Source organism: Kogia breviceps, chromosome 13 (genome assembly GCF_026419965.1).
Source record: "Kogia breviceps isolate mKogBre1 chromosome 13, mKogBre1 haplotype 1, whole genome shotgun sequence".
NCBI classification, from domain to species: domain Eukaryota; kingdom Metazoa; phylum Chordata; class Mammalia; order Artiodactyla; family Physeteridae; genus Kogia; species Kogia breviceps.
In genome coordinates, this window is record NC_081322.1 from 57,382,207 (window position 1) to 57,394,619 (window position 12,413).

The 12,413-nt window shown below is 41.4% G+C and overlaps 1 protein-coding gene across 4 annotated transcripts in view; it reads right to left on the bottom strand.

Moving 5' to 3' along the window:
• Positions 1 to 3,390, bottom strand: part of ECHDC1 (ethylmalonyl-CoA decarboxylase 1) — a 46,515-nt gene extending 43,125 nt beyond the window's left edge. For 2 of the 4 annotated variants that reach the window (XM_067010712.1, XM_067010713.1), the window contains exon 1: positions 3,113 to 3,363. The gene's annotated coding sequence lies outside the window, so the exon portion shown is untranslated. Of the gene's footprint in view, positions 1 to 3,112 lie in introns of all 4 variants that reach the window. The other 2 variants (XM_059083572.2, XM_059083573.2) reach the window with 2 other exon arrangements.
• Between the last annotated feature and the right edge of the window lie 9,023 nt (positions 3,391 to 12,413).

A 12,413-nucleotide genomic window follows, 5' to 3' on the forward strand; every position in this document is an offset into this window, starting at 1 on the left:
TATATGGGAAGCTTTGTCAAATAAATGATGATAAACTTTCTTAGGTTATGTTGTATACCTGAATGTTACTAAATGTTCTAGAGATTGTATGAAAATTCCTATGATTCTGATGTGTCCTGGCATAATGTTATCAGCCATGACTTTAAAGATGTAGTCACAGAAATAACCAAACTGACTTGTCAACTACATTATAATGAACCTTCATCAGATCTTTAATCATTACTATTTTTAAGTCTTTTGTCATTTATAGACAGTTGTTGTTTTACTCTGGTGCTTTTGCAAGTATCATTTCTAGTACCTTTAATCACAGAAAAGATCCTGACAAATACTCTAGAATGCAGGTGTTAGATAACTGTAAGATATTACACAGAACTAGATTTAAAGGACCCTTTTCTTCCTCTCCTTTAAGAAAACGTATCTTTGTAACAAAGGTTAAAACATTTATTTTTTTCTCCTGTCCTGATCCCTCCAGAATTCAAAAAATTAAGTATGTTTTTCATGACAATATGTGTATTTGCATAAATTCAATGAGAATCTGTTCTCCTCATAACAAGACACAACTGGAAATATTGGCTATATTACCAAGGCTTTGGCTGGATTATCATATTCAAGAAACACATACACAGACAGATATGACCAGACAGCTTTAAGGAACTTCTCAAAAATAAAAAATAAATCAGCCTGGTACCTTGCTTACAAGATTCCAGCAAAACAATTTTGAAAAAGAGCTTATATGGCCAATCACTATTCTTGCTGCATTTATGCAAATAATCAAACCAAGTTTAATACCAACAAATTAGTTTTACTATGATTATCTTTGATAAAAGTGAGGACAATCATAAAAAGAAAATCATGTTTGCACTTATGTAGCTATTAAGTTCTAGTCCTATCAATTATCTTCAAGGTTTTGTCATGTACCTGCACATTGGACTGGATCCTAAATTCTTCTAGTCTCCAATAATGTCTGGCTACTCCTCTCCAGACTAATGTTTTCAATTTTCTCCCACTCTTCTGATTTGAAATCAGTAAGAATAAAGATTGCCTTGAATCCTCTTGGAAGGGACTATACCAGGTCCTCCTCACTACCTAGAAGGCAGCCAAACTTCAGGGACTCGAACCTTGGGTACACATCTCACAGCTAGAGAAGACCGCACCTGACATGTGGTCCTATACAAACACTGGAAACCTCCAAATCTAAATGACTAGGAAGAGAAGCAGCTGACAACTGAGGCATACAGCTTTCCAAAGATGACCTGATCAGGCAGGCCTGTATACCCTTTTTCTCACTGTTGCTTTTTTTTTTTTTTTTACTCTCTCTCTTTCACAGAAAGGCAATGTCCTTGTTTGTATTTCCCAAATCCTCTTCTTTTGATTATGGCCTTTCAGAGACTACCTCATCATGAACCCATAACAAATTAGTCTTTTCACCTGCTTTTTTTTTTTTTTTTTTTTTTTTTTAAAGAGTTAGAAGGTTCAGAATTCACTGAAGAGTCTTTCTTTCATCCGGACTATTAACTGTTTTGGGATTCTTACCTAGATTCATGGTCTTTGAATTTGCAACCTTACAGGCTGTCTTACTGGATAACACACTTGGTTCTAAACAGCTCTTTTGGGATAACAATACTATTTTAATATGTCTTTGAAGTTCTGCTGTTTTTGCAAAGAGCTCATCAGCTATTGCTCCATACTTATTCCTGCCCTGTCTTCCCAACATGCTTGGTTACTTCTCTCAGTTTGTGCTGTTGCTGTATTCACTGTTCTATTTTCTCTTCAATACAAATCAGAAGCCTCCCATTGATCCATTTTACTAAACCTTCATGGCCACCTTGAGTGGGAACTTCCAGGAGGCGTACATGACTCCACGTCTGCCTCTGTAGGAAGGGCCTTTTTTCCCTCAGGTCCGAGTAAGTGCCAAAGAAAACATGATTAGAGCAGCAGAAACTCAACTGCATGGAAGAATCGAGAAGAAAGAGTACTGGTTGCAACAAGTCTCATCTGACCCTCCATGATTTGTTCAGTTGACTACCCTCAGGCCTAAGGTCCTAGTTTAGACCATCATAAAATTTGGAGTTATGTTACTTTTAATTCCGGTTTGTATAACTATTTTAAGTTCTGTATTTTGTTGCCTGTCACACCTTTGTAAAACTGATGTGTCCAACAGGTAATGCTGGCTCAACATTTCAAAATGATCAGAATGGTCTCCAACGCTTATGACCTTAAAAAGACACAGACTTTAGATAGTAAGTGCCGGAGATTTCTCCCTCCTACTCCTCCTTGTTACTTGAACATGACCTCAGTTGTTTTCCAATCTGTGCACTTTCCCTTCAAGGTGGGACACAACACCCAGGAAAAGTCCTTCCTGGCACCAAGGGACAAAGGCCACTGAAGATGGAAAACCTCACTCTTGATCAGTGATGCTTTCAGAGAAAAGCAGAAGATGTCAAATTGAATAGAGGAAACCTCATTTAAAATAGTTGGGAGTCCAGAAGGGGGAACCCTCACACACTACCACAGGAAGCATCAATTACTCCTGTTAATTACATACTCCAACAGGAAAGCATCATTCACAGACCTACTAGGAGGGAACATTTCCTGTTCACCCAGCAACTTTGCCTAGGAGGAAGCATCACCACCTGAACTCTCACTTTCTACCAGGGGACTTTCTTCAGAACAACCCCTCCCAACTTCCTCCTTTTTCTCTGTAACAGAATGGGCCTCTCCTTTGTTTGCTGAACGTTATCTATGTCTTTTCCTATAGTTCGCTTGTCTCGAATTGCAATTCCTCTGCTATTCCCAAATAAGCCCGTTTTGCTGGTAAAATAACTGCCTGTTTTATTTTTATCTTAAAAGCTTCATGCCTTCCACCTTATTTTGCATGTCTCCAAAAGGAGACTGCCCACTTCATGTCAGTGTGAACTTAAACTGTATAACCTAAATTATTTTCTTTAGTTTTTTTTTTAACACTGCTGAGAAGAGGGCCTGGAGAGTATTCAGCATTTAAATTAGTGCACTGAAATCATGCCTCCCTATTCTTTTGAAAACGTTTATGTCAGCTGTTTCCCCACTCTCCCAGGAAAGTTCGACTCATCTTTTCCCGTCACCCTCCCCTCACCTGGCAAAGGGCTCCGCGTCGCTGTGCGCTGCGTCCCCACGCCCAGCAGAGGGCAGCGGGCCTGCAGGTCGGCTTCAAACGGACCGCGCCGCCGAACCCCCGCGGGTCGCCGTCTGGAATTCCCGTGGAGAAACACTAAAGTCTGTTACGTAGCGACAGCTAGGGTCCTCTCCTAGACGGTACTTAAAGTGAAGCCCCTACGACCTCAAGGGCCCGCAGCTCCCAGGGACGCCGACTTCCCCTTCCGCCCCGCCGCGCCCCACTTCCGCTCCGCCCGGATCCTCTTCCGTTTCCCCGCCCCCAAGACCGCAGTGCGCTTTATCCTCCGCTCCTCCGCGCCGAAGTTTTCTGTTTGCTTGCTTCTTTCTCTCTCCTTTCTCTGCTCTGGTAATCCTATTGTGTGTATGTTGGTGAGCTTAGTGATGTTATGTGTTTCTCTTAGGCTCTGTTCATTTTTCCTTCATTCTTTTTGTCCTCTGTTTTTTTATATTGTATACTCTCTATCAACCTTTCTTTATATTTGCTATTTTTTTCTTCTGCTAGTTCGATTCTACGGTTGAGCCCTGTAGTGATTTTTCTATTTTTTGGTTATTGTATTTTCAATTTTAGAATTTCTTTTTGTTTCTTTTTTGTAATTTCTCCTTTTTGATATTCTCTCTTTGGTGAGGCATTATCATTGTACCTTCCTTTAATTTTTTAAGCATGATTTCCTTTGATTCTTTGAAGATATTTGTGATAGCTGCTTTGAAGTCTGCAATGGTCAACATCTGGACCCCCTCAAAGTTTCTATTGCCTACTTAAAAAAAAAACCAACAAACTGTGTATGTGTCACCGTTTCCAATTTCTTGCATGTCTCCTTTAACTTTACATTTTAGATAATATATTGTAGTAACTCTTCATATGATTCTCCCCCACCCATTTGGTGCTTATCATTGTTTATTTGTTTATTTCTTTAGCTACTGGTGCTGCTTAGTTTGAAGGCTCTGATGTTGCTCCTGAGAGAGTACTGCAAAGGTTCCTGGGATGATAGTGGTTTTAGCAGGGCTTTCTTTGACTGTCTCTTTCCCTGATCACACCCAGATGTTAGACTCCTTCAATTGCTGGCTGATCTGCTGTATTGTTTTATAGTGCCCTTGGGCATAAATTGCTCCACAGTTTGATGCAATTAAATTTGGGCCTCATTTTAGGGGTAGTGTCTGAAGCCAGTGTATGAAATTTGCTCTGATGCCAGGAGTGATTTTCTTGGGCATCTCTTTCCCTGTTTCCCTCTAGCAAACTTGCCGGCCAGCCTTTTAGCTTGGCATTCTCACTCCCAACAAACAGCTCCACAGTTTCTAAGAGCACTCTTAGGTTCGACCTTTCCCACACTCTGTTTCATAAAAAGCTAGTTCATCTGGTAGAGCTTCAGAAATTTCTGTTCTAAAGGCCTATCTTGTCCTCCTAAGGAAAACAAATCTCTGACTTCTCTATGTATGGTATCTTTCCCTCAGGAGGAAGGCGCTAAGTGTAGGCAGTAGCCTCTGGTCTTCTTGGCTTGCCTCTCCTATAGTGAAACCTCCACCTCGAAATGAGCTAGCATGAGAGAAATCAAGGCCCCAGTCTTCTCAGCCTACGACGCTTGTGGTAGAGCCTCTGGCCTATGAATTGAGGCTGGGTGAAAGAAGAGAGCCTCTGACCTCTATTTCAGTCACCTGAAAGTTAGCCTCTGCAAAATGTAGCTGGGGTGTTTGATAACACTGGCAGCCTGTCCCTTGCATAGCACTTAAGAGGAGTGGGAACCCTATGTTCTTGGTTGCACTTGTCTAGAATGAACTTTCTTTCATGCTAATGTGGAGCAAGGGACAGAGGGAACAGGTTGTGATTCAAATGGCCCAGATTCTCACTGTCCTTACTGAGTTTTAGTAGATTTTCTTGAATAAATGTTTGTTGTATGTCCTCATGCCAATTTCAATATACATTAAAATGTCACGTTTTTTAAAAAAATAGTTTTCCTATTTATGCTTATTTGGTTGGGGACTGGGTCCATGGAGCTCCTCGTGCTGCTATTCCAGAGATGGGACTCCTGAGATTGGTCACCTTTGAGAGAGCAGCTTTAATTAAGGTGGGAAGAAGCAGTGCAAATGATTAAAAACTCAAAGGATGGTAATGAAGTGAAGGCAAAGGCTGGCTAGCAACTACTCTTTTAGATGTTTTGATGCAAGGTAGGGTAGCTATAAAATCATAGACAAGAAGTACAAGGGTGGAGAGGTTTCTTTTTGTTGTTTTTTTAAAAAATAAAGGCAATCTCTTAAGAGTCTGTGGATTTTAGTGTTGAAAGTAGATAGGAAGTAACATGGCTTGACAAGGAGAAAAGACAGCTTTTCTCCCAAGTCAACAAGAGTGGAAAAGTTAATTGCGGAGGTTACTGAATATTTTTTGATGAGAGGAGTGGTGTGGCAATGTGATTTGAGATGAAAAACAGGAAAGATAAAATAAATTAATGAGAGCTGGCTTTGATCTTCTCGCTAAGGCACTGATTCCCAAAAGTTTATGCACTTTAGAATTTCCTAGTGTCTTTTTTTGCCTCCACCAGAAGCATACCTTAACCCAAGGATTCACGTGCAAGCAGTTTATTGAAAGTAGCCAGGAACACAGGTGAAGTGATACAGAGAGTTGAAGGAGGTGTAATTAAGTACGATACCACGGTGGGGGAAACGAAGCCTAATCCCCAAGGAGGCTCTAGAAGACAGTGTAAAACACGTGTGCAAAATTGTCCCATCCAGGGAATGCTGAGAGCTGGAGTATATGTATTTCCACACCAGTGAGTCATTTTCCTGGCACTTCTGGCCTGCTGTGATCTCCAGCAAAGTGAGTTCAGGCAGCCCAAGATGTTGGAAGCAATCATGGTATGCATGGAAATTATGGATATTGATAGTGCCTCCTACACTGGGGAGTTTTTCAAACAAACCAGCCTGTGCCCCTCTTCACTTCACCCACCACCTTGCATTCTGATTACTCTTGTATACGGCACAATTGGGAGAGGTGCATGTAAATGTGTCTCCTTCATAAAGATGTCCCAGTGATTAATAGCCTAAACTTATTGGTTCAACACCATAGAAATTAAATGAGAAAAAGTTTCCATTGAGACTGAACAAGGCCGTGGTGGGACTGGGAGACAAGGGGGGAGAGAAAAATACTCTTTAAGGTCTCCTTGGGAAATATGATTCTGAATCCACAAGAAATGAATTAAAAGATCTCTGGAGGGACTTCTCTGGTGGTCCAGTGGTTAAGACTCCGTGCTCCCAACCCAGGGGGCATGGGTTTGATCCCTGGTCAGGGAACTAAGATCCCACATGCTAAGATCCTGCATGCCGCACCACACAGCCAAAATAAAAAAATAAAAAATAAATTTTAATAAAACAGCAAAAGATTCGTGGAATTGAGGTAAAAATTGCAAGAATTCATATGATTCAACATCATCTTTGACATACAGGAACATTAGGCGTTCTATGGAAAAGAAGGGGATGAGTGTAGCAGTTATCAAGGTTTATGACCTGATTTTGTAAGTTGGTGGAAGGTTAGAGTCTAGGGACTCAAAAGTGCTGGGAAAAAAGGGCAGAGTTGAAATGTGCAAGTGTGGAATTAGGCTAAATAGAAAAGTAAGAGAAGCCAAAAGGGGCTCTAATGTACTGAAAAGATACAGAAGGGGAAAGGACACCAGAGGTCTTCTTGAAGAGTAAATGCAACAAATATGAGAGGAAACAGCAGGAGGAAAGGATTAGATAGAAGTGGAGTCTTGAGATTTAATCTTCGAAGTGGAGCAATTCAGAGCTGTAAGACTGACTGAAATGAAGTGGAGATAAAAGGTTTTGGAAATATGGAGCTTGAGAAATTATGAGGCTAGAATTTCTGATGAGTCATTTATATACATATATAACAGCAGGAGATGAAAGGAAAAGGAAAATTCTCAGCCTAGTATTAAAGGTGTGAAAGGAGATGATGTGGGATGTTTCATAACCAGGAGATGTTGCAAAAAGATTCAGAAAATGATGCATCACATATCAAAATTATTTTGATATTTGACACAGAGACATAATCTGTCTTATTTAGTATTACCCACAACATTAGTCTTTATGATTCGCACAGAATAAATTCAACAAAGAACAAATTCTTTAATTTCAACCATTATTTTAAGATTTACTAATTGGAATAATAACTTTTTGAATTTTATAGTCAGCTCCCTTAAAGCATTTGCTCCAATATGGAAACAGTAGGTTCAATCTTCAAACTATGAAGGCATGTCGGGAAATGATCTTTAAATTTCAATGGCTTTCAACAACCTAATTATTTCAGAATTACCAGTTAAGCAATCAATTACTAAAGTGGAGCCTGCATAGCAACATGATTTCGGGACCTTTCATGTCCTAAGAGGCCTTGTTCTAGGCACTGAAAATCAAATAGCGAACAAGATAGACATGGTTGCAGGTGTATAAGAGGAGGATGAGGAGATGACATTGAAAGAAGAAATAGGGGTTTCTTTCTACATAAGTTTCTACATTGGTTTATTCCAAATGGCTGTAAAAAGATGAACACGAAGATAGAGATGACAAAACAAATAATTTTCCTTTCAACACCTACGTGAATTCCAAATGAATAAACTACACACAAAGTTTTACTTAATGATTTATAAACATAATAAAAGTAACTTTTTATTGAGCACCTACTATGTATCCAAGCGATTAACATGGCATTAACTAACTGGTGGCAGTACCAAAGTGGGCAATTGCTGCTTTCTGTGCAAACATGAGTTTAGCTTGCATTCTCCTACCCCCAACCAGCTTGCCACCCCTACATCTGATATATGGAAATCCTTGCAGCACCACTCAAGGTAAGTATTGATATTATTAACTTCGTTTTATAGATGAAGAAACTGAGGTCAAATTGGTTAAATAAACTGCCAAAGAGCTCATGGCTTGTAATTGCAAAAGATATAATTTGAACCCAAATCTTGCAGGGGTTTTTCTTTATAGTGCCTCAATAATGACTACGTTTCTCCTTTGTATCCATACTGAGCTGCATATATATAAAACTCCGCCTCCATTTGGTCTCTTATACCATTTTTGGAGCTTCCTCCACCTCATTTTTTTTTTTTTTTTCGGTACGTGGGCCTCTCACTGTCGTGGTCTCTCCCGTTGCGGAGCACAGGCTCCGGACGCGCAGGCTCAGCGGCCATGGCTCACGGGCCCAGGCGCTCCGTGGCATGTGGGATCTTCCCGGACTGGGGCACGAACTTGTGTCGCCTGCATGGGCAGGCGGAGTCTCAACCACTGCGCCACCAGGGAAGCCCTCCACCTCATTTTTCTCCTTTCCTCAGATCTATGTCTGAGTAAGAAGAAGGAAAAGTATTTTAAGACTGGCAGTGAACATTTCTGACTGTATGGCTCCATAGCCAGGCTGATGTAGAGGTAAGAAGTGAGTAGAGGGTTCAAAGTTGATATCCCCAGTACTACGTTAGATATTTCTAATTCTCTATATTCTCTGTGCAGGTCCTGGGTCAATTTGTCCTCAAATCTCCTTCTTGGTCTGCTCTATTTAGCAAAAAGATAAACTCCCATGCCAGTTTGTTTACTGCCAATGATGACTACTGTAGAGAAACTGAAGGGTGGAAGAGGAAAGCCATGGCGTTTCCACATCTCCTGGCCCGTGGTATCATAACTGATGGCAGTTGTGTTTCCTAACATGGCTCCAGTTCCCACCAGGTGGCCCTGGCCCCTGTGCTCTCATAATGCCACCTCTGCCTTTTGTCCCTTCAGACTGAAGTGAGGAGATAATGGGTTCCTATTGCTGCCAGCCTCTAGATAGCTTCAGGGTCCTCAGGGTCCTCTGTTGGGCTTCTCAGTTTTTCATCACCTGTGTCACCATTCCTTTGCAATAAATTTCTGCTGTTTTAAATACTCAGTGGTTTTTGTTTTCATGATTAGCTCTTCACACACACCCAGTATACTTTATACTTCATTATAAGGCTCAGTGTGCATGTGAATATATATTTAATAAATGTCTTCTTAGCCAAACTCTAAGTTTCATGAGGACAGAGACCATTACTATCTCCTTTAGCTCTGAATTGCCATGATTACCATATGAGAGGTGCTGGATAATTATTTTTGAATGAACGAATGGATGAATAAGATGCACAGTAGTTTTTCTCTCCTCAAACTATCTCAGTCACCTCCTCATTTCTTATTCTTGCCTTGGAAAAAATTAGGTAAAATAACAGACAAAGCAAAGTGCTTCTTGTTCTATACTTGCTGACACTTCCTCATGTCTTTCAAGCACCTAGAAAAGTCAACTCACACATAAAAATCAAGTAACATCTGCCCAAATAATTAAAATGAGTGGGCTATTTGAATGTACCGAAGGAAAAACTTTATGAAACTCACTTGAGAAGCTGAGAGAGAGAAAGCTTAAGGATGTAGCTTTATAGAACCAGAGGAAAACCCAGTGAGCACTGTACTAGTTTTATTTTAACATGGAACTGGTTTCTTCCTGTCATTTTTATCTGTCAAATAATTTGGATTTGAATGAGTCATACCAGTGATTCAAACAGTTTGAAACGATATTACTATTTACCAAATTTAGTAGGAAAGAGGGGAGAATTTATTTTGAAATTTCAGAAATCTTAAAAGACGTATTACTTGGTCAGAATGCAAAGTCATGGGTAGTCTCTTCAGAAGTCACAATTTAGACAGTGTTTGTGGATTTTTCAGATCTGTTTTCATCTCAGCAGAGATCACTGTGTATCCTCCTGACATTTTTGGAGGACCTTCTATCCTCCCTTCTTTTCCTTCTTTATAAGGACAGCAGGAGGGGATCATGGTGGGAGGAGGTAAGGAGTTGTAAGTCAGTCTTTTGCTTGCCATTATTTAGAGAAAGTAACCCAGTTCCTGCAAAAATTAAGTGGCAGAAAGTGAAGCAGTACTCAAGGTAAGCAAAAATCATTTGGTCAATGTCAAAAACAATGAGCTGAAAATGATCTTTGTGTAAAGAAATTGCACGTTAAATATCCCTCTGGAATTCAAATTCTCTTACGTCAGTGATATGTCTGAAATGCTACTCTTGGTGTTCAAGAGACAAAATGAAAAGGCAGAGGACTATGTACCTGATGAAGGAACAAGATAAAGCCTCAGAAAAACAACTAATTGAAGTGGAGATAGGCAACCTTCCAGAAAAAGAATTCAGAATAATGATAGTGAAGATGATCCAGGACCTTGGAAAAAGAATGGAGGCAAAGATCGAGAAGATGCAAGAAATGCTTAAAAAATACCTAGAAGAATTAAAGTACAAAACAACAGAGGTGAACAATATACTAACTGAAATGAAAAATGCACTAGAAAGAATCAATAGCAGAATAATTGAGGCAGAAGAACGGATAAGTGACCTGGAAGACAGAATGGTGGAATTCACTATCACAGAACAGAAAAAAGAATGAAAGGAAATGAAGACAACATTTTTCTGAGGAGAGACCTTCAAGATGGTGGAGGAGTAAGATGTGGAGATCACCTTCCTCCTGATGAATACATCAAAAATACATCTACATGTGGAACAACTCCTACACACATACTGAACATTGGCAGAAGACCTCAGCCTTCCCAAAAGGCAAGAAAATCCCCACATACCTGGGTAGGGCAAAAGAAAAAAGAAAAAACAGAGACTAAAGAATAGGGACGGGACCTGCACCTCTGAGAGGGACTTGTGAAGGAGGAAAAGTTTCCACACACTAGGGAGCCCCCTCACTGGGAGGGATGGGGGTTGGGTGGGAGGGGGAAGCTTTGGAGCCATGGAGGAGAGCACAGCAACAGAAGTGCAGAGGGCAAAGTGGAGAGATTTCCACACAACGGATGGGTGCCAACCAGCATTCACCAGCCTGAGAGGCTTGTCTGCTCACTGGCTGAGGCAGGTGGGGGCTGGGAACTGAGGCTCGGGCTTCGGAGGTCAGACTCCAGGGAGAGGAAAGGGGTTGGCTGCATGAAGACCGCCTGAAGGGGGCTAGTGCACCATAGCTAGCTGGGAAGGAGTCCAGGAAGATGTCTGAACCTGCTGGAGAAGCAAGAGACCTTTGTTTCAGGGTGTGTGAGGAGAGAGGATTCCTTCCCAGTGTGCCCACAGAAGACAGAGCACTGCCTAAGTGAGCTCCAGAGATGGGTGCGAGTGGCAGCTATCAGCTTGGGCCCCAGAGACAGGCATGAACCGCTAACACTGCTGCTGCTGCCACCAAGAATCCTGTGTGCAAGTGCAGGTCACTATCCACACCTCACTGGGAGCCTGTGCAACACGCCACTGCCAGGGTCCCTTGATACAGGGATATGTTCCCTGGGAAAAAACACGGCATGCCTCAGGCTGTTGCAACGTCATGCCAGCCTCTGCCGCCTCAGGCTCTCCCCACATTCCAATTCTGACTACCGATCCCCTCCCTCCCCGCAGCCTGAGTGAGCAAGAGAGTCCTAATTGTTGCTGAATTAACCCCCTCCTCTCTGGGCAGGGAACAGACTCCTGAGGGCAGCCTACATGCAGAGGCGGGGCCAAAACCAAAGCTGAACCCCAGGAGCTGTGTGAACAAAGAAGAGAAAGGGAAATTTCTCTGTGCAGCCTCAGGAGCAGCAGAGTAGATCCCCACAGTCAACTTGATAAACCCTGCATCTGAAGAACACATGAATAGACAACAAATGTTCCCAAAATTCAGGTGGTGGACTTTGGAAGCAACTGTAGACTTGGGGTTTACTCTCTGTGTCTAATTTGTTTCTGGTTTTATGTTTACCATAGTGTAGTATTTAGTGTTTATTATCATTGGTGATTTTGTTTATTGGTTTGGTTGCTCTCTTCCTTTTTTAATATATATATATTTTTTTCCTTTTTGTGAGAGTATGTGTATGCTTCTTTGTGTGATTTTGTCTGTATAGGTTTGCTTTTACCATTTAACCTAGGTTTCTCTCTGTTCGTTTTTTTGTTTTTATCTGTTTTTGTTTTTGTTTTCTTTGTTTTTTTTTTTTTTCTCTCTCTCTCTTCCATTTCTTCTGAGCCATGTGGCTGGCAGGGTCTTGGTGATCCATATGGGTGTCAGGCCTGAGACTCCAAGGTGGGAGGGCTGAGTTCAGGACACTGGACCACCAGAAACCTCCCAGCCCCATGTAATATCAGTCGGTGAGAGCTCTCCCAGAGAATTTCATCTCAACACTAAGACCCAGCTCCACCCAATGGCCAGCAAGCTCCAGTGCTGGATGCCACATGCCAAACAACTAGCAAGACAGGAACACAACCCCACCCATTA